Source organism: Halyomorpha halys, unplaced genomic scaffold (genome assembly GCF_000696795.3).
Source record: "Halyomorpha halys isolate HHAL.00 unplaced genomic scaffold, Hhal_1.1 Scaffold1721.1, whole genome shotgun sequence".
In the NCBI taxonomy this organism is placed as follows: Eukaryota; Metazoa; Arthropoda; class Insecta; order Hemiptera; family Pentatomidae; genus Halyomorpha; species Halyomorpha halys.
Window position 1 is genome coordinate 179,489 of NW_027115850.1, and position 9,713 is coordinate 189,201.

Here is a 9,713-nt window from a genome sequence, read left to right on the forward strand (position 1 = left end):
GTTCCTAGGAAGATAAACAAGATAAACATACTAATAGACAACTGTAGGTCTAATAGTTCCTCAGATATAATTTTTCATAAACCAAAAGTTTTTTCTAAACAATGAGAAATCAAAATTTTGCAACTGCAATTGGCCAACATCATGGAAACCTAAACTCCTACTGCTACTTCTCAATTGAGAGCTTATTGACATCTGAACGTCGTTCGCCTATTAGTACCCTAATTTAAGCTAGTGGTGAATTGTAGTTGAAAACGTTTATCTTCGTAGAAATAGGAGTTTCCAGGATAAATGACAGAATAAATTCACAGAATATTTATTTTTCGTTATTTGGATAAAAAAAATTGATTTCTAAAAATCTGAACTGATCTCGGGAACTATTGAACGTAAAAAGCTTTATCAGAGCTCATATATATTTTAAAGAGTTTTGAATGACAAATTAATTTTTTGTAACTGAAATAACCACAAAAAAAATAATAATAAATTACAATTGATACATAGTTTCAATTGTAATTTTTTCTCCTTTTTTTTTCATTTATTCTGCAGTACTTAATTGTGTCATATAAATTCATATATTGATAATTGAGATAAAAGAGCGCATCAACACCATGTTTACAGAGACATGCAAATCAAATGATAATGATTAGGAAAAATGAAACTTACCGTAAAATAATATTTGATAATAGTATTCAACAATCAATAAAAAATAGAGAAACACATACAGAGATGAATTTAAAGGTATCGGTAATCACGGTCTCACATTGAATTTTATTTTATCTTCACTCACTCCACATTTATACAATGCGGAACTAAAATCACTTCACCTATGTAGACTGGCCAGATAAATCGCTTTTCTAAGAATAAAGTGATCAATAATAACTTATAGGACTTAATACTTATACTTAGGACAGCTTGATAAAATTTATAAGAAAATACATCAAATATTGTCGAAAAACATCAGTAATTTGTGTTGTGTTTTTATTTCTTAATCCTGATTTCTGACTTATTTTCTTCGTGCTTCGAAGTTTCTCATATAGCTGAAATGCATTTTAAAGTGTATTGGCCTCATTACGTTTTGTTAATTTGACATTATGATATATTCTTGGTGATTGGGCATCTATGGCTAGAAAAAAATAAATTTTACTCTTCAATATTGTGTGACTATAAGGGAGAGCTAATATTTTATATTAAATTAGCCACCAACTAAATTTAGGCTGTACTATTCCGAAAAAATATTTAAACAATTTATATTAAAAAACATTTAATTTTTTACAATTTCTAAACATATACAATATAATTTGGGGTAACTAGGAAGCGAAGTATCCAAGAGAGAGTTTGAACAAAACCGGTTAAAAATTGGCACACAAAAATTTTTTTGGAAAGATAATTAGAGTGGTTTTGCAAGGCCGGGAAGTCTGGTTTGACTGCTCCTTCCGGTATTATTTCAATTCTAAAAAAAAACTAGAACTTTACACATCAATCAGAACATAATGAGGAATTTAAATCAAATGCTAAGAAGATAGGAACGTTGAGTATCAGGTACCTCTAACAGTTCGAGTCGCTTGATACCTAATGGGTTGTTCTTTATTTGATGCTAACCCAAGTGAGGAAGCTATGATGTAATAACTAATTTTCGAGTTATTTAATGAAGACCACGTCCCATATTCAGAAGATTCTAATTAAGAAATATTTAAAATTTGTTTAATGACAAAAGAATAATATAAAGTTACTACCCTTGAATCCACCAGACATTAAATTAGGAGCAACAGCCTATTCTCTCCTAATCCCTTTGTTAGGCCTTCTTCGAGATAAACCGTGATATTGTGTTGTGCTGAGGAACACAAGCTGCTCCTGAAGACAGCTGAGTTATTTGCCATTATTACATAATTTCCCGTAAATCACACCTACTCAAGTAGATGCGAGCGTTTGCCCCTACGTTGTTCCAAATGTTGGATTGATTGTTCGGAGTGACGAATTATCAGCACTAGGTACGTCATAGTTGGACCCTCAATGCTACAACCATCAAGGATCCTTCGTAAAATCCTCAATGCTCTTTACTTTGTCACAAATAAAATCATACATAAAGACCTTAATGTTCTCTATGTAACCGATCTATCCCGAACCAGATATCACTCCTTCTATTATAAACTCCCTAACCACTCAAATACCCTAGTTTCTAACTTGAATCCTCTTCCATTCCTGATAATCCTCCGAGGCGCCTGAAAAGAAGATGATCACGAGACCAGCTAATGTAAAATGTCATTAGAGTGCTACCAATGGGTAGTTTTTCTACACGCCTGTAACACTCCATTTTAAATAAGATAAAACTAAATGTATTATATAATATACAGTTGTGAATTTCAATAAAGATATTAAAAAATAAAACCATCAAGGATACAACGTTATAAAGTGTTCGTAGCATCATGTAACAGCGGATTTACCTCGATTTTTTCCGGAGGAATATTCGGGCATTCGAGCGTCATATTTTAAGAACTAATTATAAAATTGATTCCTTTTGACTTAAATTTTCTTTTTTTTTATGTCTTTACGATATTTACTATCCGATAACTTGTTTAACAAATAATAAAAATTAAAACATTTTAAATAGGCACAGATAATTTATTTAATATAAACTGGTATGGGAAGGAAGAAGAAGAATGCTGTAAGCATTTCCTTAATCTTGAGCTAGCGATCGAAGTGAAAGTGGATACATCAAGGTCACTATCGCTAGATTAAGAATTGGATCCTGGGCGTCCTTGTGTCCGTAATAGGAACAACTACGAGTATTAATTATAGAAACGTTTAGTTCAGCCTCGTCATTAAGAGACCAGTTTTGCTTTAGTTGTTATCTATTTTATTTCCGAAGATATGACCAGGAACATTTTACATCTTGATAAATTCGTTTTAAATACTTTATGGTTAGAAATATATTGATTTTTTCTATTTAAAAAAACAAATAAACATGATTGCTTTGGCACTGGTAAATTATTTTAAAAAATGAAGCATTATAGAAGCAAGGGATCTAAAAATTATTCTTGTACTAGATATAAAAAGAGTCCTAAGTACGACTTTAATATCCCTATCCTTTTTTTCCTTGAAGAAAGAATCTTTTAACCACTAAGAGACTGAACAAGAAACAAATTCTTATTGATTTTAGGAATGTAAATTATGATTCCTAAGATTATAATTCTTGAAGTCACTTCCTGCATCGTCAACCTAATAGTCTACAGACTCCGAAAACATCGATGATGTAAGTTTATACCTAGAGGAGCAATAAACTGTAACAAAAATAAAAACGTTTGGTTATATAAATAATGGTATGCATGTAGACTGTGCCATAGTAATGAAAATGGCAGTGATCTTTTGTCTGGGGTAGTCAGTTCTGTAAATTGTGAAATCTGGAATATAAATTTTCGTAATGAGGTTGTTGTTCGTTATGGCTTTAGTGCGTAAAATCCAGAGGTCACTAACGCCCATGTTTCACATTTTATAATTCAATTTCAATATTTAAAACTCTTTAAATAATTACTAAATAAATTTAAATAATTAGTTATTTTAGAATCATTTAGTACGTACAACAAACTTTCGGGTTTAAATCTTATTCAAAAGGTTATTGCTTTTAAAGAAAATCAAAACCAATTCTATGTTTTTCTGATCAACATTTAAGCCATCCGATACACTCGTTCCTACTCCCAATCCCCGGTTTGATATGGTCCAGGGTTTAATGGTTTTTTAATAAATTTTAATTTTCTTGGCGGGCTTCATTCCACATGGCTTGCCAATTAGCCGTTCTCAATGAGATATTAATAGTTGATCGTAGATTAATATGAGAAGATGGTCGGAAGATTTTTAAAATGGACCTCACCCATGTTGATTGTAGAATGTGGGTGAAAGAAGAGATGTTATGTTGGAGAAAATGGATGTGTTGTATAGTTTCGCGGATTTCTAAATTGAGTAAAGATTTCTTGAATTTGGAAGATAAGGATGTCTATCTTCTCCTTATATAAATTTTTGGTTCTGGCAAAAGATGAGTTCTCATAAATAAAAGTTATGTACAGTCCGTGTCAATCAGTATTCCATAGGAAAATTGGCAAGGAGCCTACTATCAATTGGGGTAGAGAACCAGGCTTCAGTCATTTGAGATAACTTTTGGAGGAGGCTAAAAAGAGAGTGAATTATATTAATTACACCGTCTATTACTTAAAATAATGGAAGAAAATTATCATTAGGTAGTTCCGGCTGGCTTGCTACTCCTCTGCCACAACTGTGCAGGTGTACCTCATAGGATTTGTTGAACCCCTTTAAGTAAAATTATAATTTAGTTATATTGAACAAAATAACTAAAACCTTCTGGAAGATGATTAAGGATAATAACATTCATCGAGCGAACGACTATAGAAATTATGCAACGTAGTATATTTCATATTCGGTCCTAATCGGCCATCTCTAATCAAATAACGCACGAAGATGATGCAACGAATGTTTGGGCGCTTTTGACTAGGAAATTACAGTTCGAGTTGAATTTAATTTCAGGTTAACTTTCTCTGAGACTTGAGGTCAAGAGGAAAACCGAATGACCTACTCAGAAAGATATTTATGTAACTTCAAGAATTTGAGGCGAGTTTTGAACATATTAATGAAAACTATTCAACTGAATACAGGATTTGGAGATTTACCATGGTTATTTATAAAATGATATCAGAAAAGGGTACATAACAAAACAGATGTCAGAGAAAAATGTATTCCTGTTCGGAATAAATGGTTCTTTATATCTACAATGTAACATACTAACATGGCTGTTAGTGTATAAGAATGGTAATCAGCATTCTTATACACTAAAGCCTTGCCTTGAACATTTATATGTTGGTCATGTGATGTCACTGACGATGAAAAAACCACTCGTATTTTCACCAATATTTTTCGGTTTGGGGCTCCCTAAATAATCAGATTTTTTCTGCGGAACCCTTAATATATCATATTTTATCTAAATTTGTGACTTTCATGAAAAATTGGAAAATTTTCCTTTTTAAAAGCGATTATCCATTTAACAGCGAAAAAGTAAAAACAGATACTTACTATTTTTCTTGGGATATTATAAAATATCTAATTTCAACTGTTTTAGTAATATCCATATTGAGACTGGACAGCCACCTCCAAAGATTGGAAAGGAATTTTGTCAGCATACACGATTGCTGGCGCAAAAATTCGAGAATAGGAAATTTCAAGAAAATTGCCTAAGTGTTTAATTGAATATTTCTCGGCGCACACTTAGGGAATCACTGCGTTATAGTAATAAATGATATCATTCATACTCTAATTTAAAAAATAAAATCTCTGTTTGTATATGAACAGTAAGAAAAATAAAATGAACATAATCAAACTATGTACATGAAAAAATGAGGGTAAAATAAAATAAGAAAAATTTCGAGATAATATAACAGTAAAAAAAATAAAGATATAAAAAAAAATGACAAATTGCATAATATAAGAAAAAAAAGGGCATATTTTTCTTCTGTGAATTATTAGGAACTTCTGTATTCGTACAAAGGAATTTAATGAGCAAGTTACGATAAATGATGAAAATCAATGAGATCTTGTCTTTCTGCATTAAGAGCTTGTATTAAAAACTTGCTCTATCAATGGGGCACAGAAGAAAGTTGAGAAAAAAACTCACATAACGACTGTCCGTTTAACTATTACGAGTAAAGCATCAAATACTGTAATAGTAAATAGTTACCTTGTTTAACACTTTAAAGTCCATTTCCATAAATGCAACACTTCGTTTACAGAAGATGTTACTTAATACTTCAGTTAGACGATTTCATAAAAAATAATAACCAGGGTGGTAGTCCCTTTCAAAAATAAAATTTGAAAGCCTAGAAAGGTAAAATTATTAGTGATTTAAGGAATAATAGCCGTTTATCGCATAGAGAATATTTGCGGTTCGTGAGGCCGATTTAAGGAAAATTCTCGACTATCATGAAGCATGACTCAACTTTTATTTCATAACTAACTCAGTAAATGCGGGAAAGGCTGGGAGGCTACTGAAATTATAAGAAATTTAATTTAAAAAAAGATAAAATAACCTTTATCTCGTTATTACACTTCGATAGAAATGTTCACACTTTTGTTGATTATTCTAAACGTGTGTTTAGTTCGAATATTACTGTTCAATATTTGAGAAATTGGAAACTTGTTGACTTATTATTTAAACATGTTTGACTTGTACTGTGGAAATTTGGTTTCTATTAAGAACGTCTGTTACAACAACCTGAAGAACTGTCATGTACCTCGAATCCTGATATTACTGCATAATGTTCAGTTAGATACTTCTATACCCGAGTTAAAATTTCTTAATGTCTTTGGAAAACTGATACAATGTAATTGTAAAAACTATTTTAAAATTTATTTCTTAATTAGAACATTCCACAATCATGTATATTTTATTAGTTAGAGAAAAAAGATAATTTTTTATGTTTTAATTAAAACTTGTTACTATATCGGATGTAGAACAAGATTATAAAAAGAATAATAAATTCAAATTTCTTGTAATATGCTCACTCTGTTTCATGAAGAAACTATTACACTGAAATATAATTTAGGTTTTTATTTATGGTATTTTTATATTTTTTATTTTGGTGTATTAAGGTAATCCGGATATTGGTACTCTTCAAATTAACAGCAGCATTTACTTATTTACTTAATAACATTTTAAAAAAAAAAGTGTGTATATATATTGTACTGCTACAGTACAGTCAGGGGTGCAGGGGTGTACTTTGTAAGGAAATACCATTACCAGATCAATGGTTGTCCATATCTTAACCCATTTAAGGGTACCCAATCAGGTTGGGTGGACCCTGGAGTGCTGCTGAGCCCACAGGGCTGACTCACGGCTATAGTAAGATAAAATAATTATTTTAAATTAATAAAATAATTATTTTAAAATAATTAATCTGCCACTGCAGGATTCGTACCTGGATTCATGGAGTTAGGAATCCCTTACGACTGAGCTACTAACTCCCCAATACATATAAACCATCGGTTTTTGGATTATTTAAATAAACAAATAAACTGTCGGTGCAAACATTTAGAAATATGCAAGAAGACATATGTAATTGAAAAATCAAATAATATTAAAATTAAAAATACTCGATTAGGATAAGATAAGTACCTAATGAAACTGAAATAAATCTGACAGTAAAACGATAATATTAGTATTTCAACCGAAGTAAAAAATAAAGTTAGATTAAACTAATAATTGTCCCGAGAAAAAAAATTATACTACAAAGGAGATTACGGGTCATTCACTGGTATAATTTCTCTCTTTTTTATAAGTTTATACAATTTATTATGTAATCAGAGCTGTCAAGAAATATATGTAGGTACTGTGGACGTTAATAGATGGCATTGAAGGAGGAAGTATAAATTAGCGTACTGACTTAATGGCTCCAAAGATGGACCACAATAGATGTCATTAAACAGCCGAAAGGTCAATATCGCAGTGGCAGTGATTCATATATTGACTGGTAGCAATGACAGGCTATCATTAGCTATCGGTTCTTTAGTGCCTGTCTGTTCTCCAGCCAATCTCCAGGTGTCGATCGGTGTGATAAGCGATACCTCGTAAACTACCTCCTCAGTTACTCTAGTTAATATGTACATGTACAAAATATGATTTGATAAAATCTTATTGAGGTTTTATTTTCCCCTTCACATTTTTATGGGGGGAACAGAAGAAGAGTAACTAAAATGTTTCTTTCATGCTTAAAAACCGAAACAAAAACTGGATGGTGGGAGAAAACAGTTGAGACCCCCAAAGGATCTTTTCTTCTAACATAGACTCCATTTACATACACTTTTTCAACCCTCTAACATGCATCCCAAAACCTTTCAATGACATTCAGTACAATGTAAAAGTCCACTATTGAGCAAATAGAAATAACCAGCTTTTGCAGATATTATTAGCTCCTCCCCCTCTTTATTTACAAAATAACTCATGATTACTTTTTTTTTCTGAATATCCAGCTTCTCGTTGAACAAATACACACTTATTAAAGTTTGTGTAGACAACATGACAATGGTACGTGACCGCGCAAGTTGGACGTGGCTGCTTATTATTAAGACAGCTATACAGAATAGAACTAGTGATTCTCTCAGAAGCAGGTTAAAGTTAATGGTTTATGACTATAAATTTGTCTTACCCTTTTTTTTTTTTTCAATCCCCCTCCCTTGCCATTTCTGGCAGACGGGGTGCGGGAGTAGTGGAGTAGTGCGCTTGGGTTTGCGCACGCCACTGCTCCCAAAGATCATCAATTCTTTATTTTCCTTTTTTATATTCTTTTATTAATTTTTTTACTGTGGTGCAGCCCAGCACTAGGTTTAGCGCCCTACTGATAGAGCTGCACCTTGTCCACTGCCTCCTGCCTGGTAACTGCATGGTCCAGCCCTCCTGGTCTCAGTCTGGGTCAGCTTCCTCCTCTTCTGGTGGCTCGCCGAAGTAGGGCGGTCAAGTCCTTCCCATTGTGAAATGAGTTCGGCCCACCACCTCCTTCCACCCGTAAATGAACTCCCTGAAGAAGGGATAATTCTCTTCTTCCATCAAACAAGAAAGTCCGACTCGGCGAGGGCGAAAATCCCGGTCTTTCTCGATAGCCTGGCTCGGTGTCCTTCCAATCTGCTATTACGTGTTCAGCTGTTTCAGGAACTCCACACGTGAGGCACCGGAGGTCGATGTTCTGTCCAAAGCTCTGCAGCTTTCCTCGAAACCCCCCGTGTCCTGTTAGGATCTGTGAGACCCAATAGTCTGGGAGGACCTATTTAGCCTTTAATCTAGAAAGGACGGTAGGGAAGAATTTTCTCAAAGTAGCGCCCTTCTGGCTTGCTACCCACCGTCCATTCCACTCCTGTATTGAGTACTCCCGCAGTATTTTCTTCCATAAGTTTGGAGTCTCACCGATCCTCTCTCGGAGCTCCTCCGGCAGAGCTTCTAGCCCCTGCCTCATAACTGCATATTTAAGGACATCATCTCTGAGGATGAGGTCCAGGGGCATCGCTCCGGCCAGCACCTGCACCGATAATCCATTGAGTGACAGGGTCACCCTCTCCTTTAGATACACCGGTAAGAAGTGGCATTGAATCTTCTTCTTATCCTCACACCAAGATATGTCACCTCCTCACCCGGTCTCACCTTGGATATCCAGGGTGATAGGACGAGCCCTGTCCATGGAGCCTCTTATGAGTATGGCCTGAGTCTAGGGCTGCTGTCAACTTCCTCTTCACGCACCACTCTCCTACGAGACTGGCGCACCTCTCCGCTTTTGTCTTTAGTCTGGATCTGCTGTTCTTGGCCACAATGACTGCCAGGTCGTTGAAAAAATGGATTCGCCTTCTCCCTCAACATTTATCTCAAATTCTTTTTTCTGAATCACAACGTGTAGGAAAATATAGACCAACCTATGATTGATTTTTTTGATACTTACCAATTTTGGCTAATTAATATTCTTTTCTGAATAATAATATAATATATAATTTTTTTACTAAATAATTCAACACACTATCCAAATTTTAGTCTCAAAACATTTATTTCATTTACACGTACAACGTTTCGGCCAATTCGGCCATCTTCAGGGACATCTATTACAAAAGTTTCCATTATTTGTATGATCCTACAATCTATTCAATTATTTAACATTATTATTTATAATTTACCTTACCTT

At 33.6% G+C, this 9,713-nt stretch overlaps 1 protein-coding gene and 1 long non-coding RNA gene across 3 annotated transcripts in view; one reads left to right on the top strand and one right to left on the bottom strand.

Moving 5' to 3' along the window:
• The window catches only part of LOC106690446 (uncharacterized), a 282,414-nt gene that overhangs the window by 95,503 nt on the left and 177,198 nt on the right, over window positions 1-9,713 (top strand). The gene's annotated exons all lie outside the window — the stretch shown is intronic.
• The window catches only part of LOC106690451 (uncharacterized), a 73,525-nt gene continuing 64,789 nt past the window's right edge, over window positions 978-9,713 (bottom strand). For both annotated transcript variants that reach the window (XR_001344608.2, XR_010844971.1), the window contains one exon: window positions 978-1,120. This is a non-coding gene — a long non-coding RNA (uncharacterized lncRNA). The remainder of the gene's footprint in view (window positions 1,121-9,713) is intronic.